Source organism: Lucilia sericata, unplaced genomic scaffold (genome assembly GCF_015586225.1).
Source record: "Lucilia sericata isolate MDLA Ls3-8-SP2 unplaced genomic scaffold, ASM1558622v1 Contig001533F_arrow, whole genome shotgun sequence".
NCBI classification, from domain to species: Eukaryota; Metazoa; Arthropoda; class Insecta; order Diptera; family Calliphoridae; genus Lucilia; species Lucilia sericata.
This window is the reverse complement of record NW_023995457.1, coordinates 22501-25000: the sequence shown is the minus strand read 5'-3', so window position 1 is coordinate 25000 and position 2500 is coordinate 22501.

The following is a 2500-nucleotide window of genomic DNA, read 5'->3' as shown; positions in this document are numbered from 1 at the left end:
CTGCAATTTCCCTTTACGTCCTCTTAATTTTAAAACCCGAAACCCACTGTACATCCAGTGATCTTACTCTGAAACTGTACACCTTAACGTATAAGTAACACACAACGTCACAAATAAACAACAACACTTATCCTCTTTCGGTAATTAGAATCCAAATAAAAATAAACCATTTCGTATTCCATTCATGTTTACAGACACAAGTGTGCACAAGAAATTATCATTGAATAATTTTTAATTAAATTATTGTTTAATGTTTATTTTATTTATATGAAAAAAAAAAAAACAAAAATAAATAAATTCCATTTTAATACAGTTGTCGTTTTTTGTAAAATAAATATGTATTAATAAAACGATCAGCAGTAGTAGTAGTAAGCGGTAAAGAGCCAAAGAGTGTTATAAATACTAAAGTAAACATATAGTGAAACAACAAAATAATGGCAGCAAACCAAACAAACCGATCGTAGTGAGGTTGATGATGATGAAGATGATCGTACAAAAACGATGTTTTTGCAAAAATTATTTTCAAAGGCAACGGTAGAAACGATTGTTGAGAGTGTTGAGTGCTGTTGTTGTTGTTGATAGGCTGTTTGTGATCGTGTTGGTGGGCTAGTGGGTTAACTGGTTGGTGGCGTTGATGAGCGTTTAGTTTAACATTTCAGCTTAGCGGTATTAAACGTGCGTTGACTAACAAGCATTGAACGTTACGGTTTAAACAAATTTGAAAAAAAAGTGAACGGAAATTTTAAACGAAGAAAAAAAGAAACGGAAACCTTGTTAGTTTTAATTAAAATGCAAAGAAAGTGAAATTAATTTCTAGTCTATGGTCTAGTTTATGGTCTAGTCTATGGTCTAGTCTATGGTCTAGTCTATGGTCTAGTCTATGGTCTAGTCTATGGTCTAGTCTATGTCTAGTCTATGGTCGAGTCTATGGTCTAGTCTATAGTCTAGTCTATGGTCTAGTCTATGGTCTAGTCTATGGTCTGGTCTATGGTCGAGTCTATGGTCTAGTCTATAGTCTAGTCTATGTCTAGTCTATGGTCTAGTCTATGGTCTAGTTTATGGTCTAGTCTATGGTCTAGTCTATGGTCTAGTCTATGGTCTATGGTCTAGTCTATGGTCTGGTCGATGGTCTAGTCTATGGTCTAGTCTATGGTTGGTCTATGGTCTAGTCTATGGTCTAGTCTATGGTCTAGTCTATTGGTCTAGTCTATGGTCTAGTTTATGGTCTAGTCTATGGTCTAGTCCTATGGTCTAGTCTATGGTCTAGTCTATGGTCTAGTCTATGGTCTAGTCTATGGTCTAGTTTATGGTCTAGTCTATGGTCTAGTCTATGGTCTATGGTTTAGTCTATGGTCTGGTCGATGGTCTAGTCTATGGTCTAGTCTATGGTCTGGTCTATGGTCATGGTCTAGTCTATGGTCTAGTCTATGGTCTAGTCTATGGTCTAAGTCTATGGTCTAGTCTATGGTCTAGTCTATGGTCTAGTCATGGTCTAGTCTATGGTTTTCGAAAAAATATTCAGTACAAAAAATTTACTACAATGTAAATTTTCTACTAAAATGGAAATATTTACTTAAAATTCGATTTTTCAGTAAAAATACGATTTTTCATTAAAAATTTTAATTTTCATTAAAACTAAATTTTTCACTAAAAATCGGATTTTTGACAAAAAAATCAGGTTTTTGATTAAAAATTAGGCTTTCATTAAAAATCTGATTATTTTCTAGTCTATGGTCTAGTCTATGGTATAGTCTGTGGTCTAGTCTAATGGTCTGTCGATGGTCTAGTCTATGGTCTAGTCTACGTCTAGTCTAGGTCGGGGTCTATTGTCTATCTATGGTCTATGGTCTAGTCTATGGTCTAGTCTATGGTCTAGTCTATGGTCTAGTCTATGGTCTAGTCTATGGTTTTCGAAAAAATATTCAGTACAAAAAATTTACTAAAATTTAAATTGTCTACTAAAAATGGAAATATTTACTTAAAATTCGATTTTTCAGTAAAAATAAAATTTTTCACTAAAATTAGATTTTTCATTAAAATTAAAATTTTTCACTAAAACTAAATTTTTCACTAATTAAAAATAGGTTTTTCACTAAAAATCTAATTTTTCACTAAAAGTAAAATTTTTACGAGAATTCCATTTTTTCATTAGAAATTCAATTTTCGCTAAAAATCCGTTTTTCATTAAAAATAAAATTTATCTCCAAAAATCAAATTTTTCATTAAAATTTAATTGATTTTCATTAAGAATATGATATTGACATAAAATACGATTCTACCGTATTTTTTACGATAACGAAAAAATACGGTATTTTAACTTAATATCCGCCTTTTACTAAAAAATCTGATTTTTCCCTAATTTCGAATTTGAGTAAAAATAAACTTAGTCACTTTTGAATCTCAACTAACCTTATGATCGTGGGCAAAGATTACATCATGATCTTATTATCTCTATATAACATTCTCAATAATAATTTTATTTAAAGGTGATCTTTGTTGA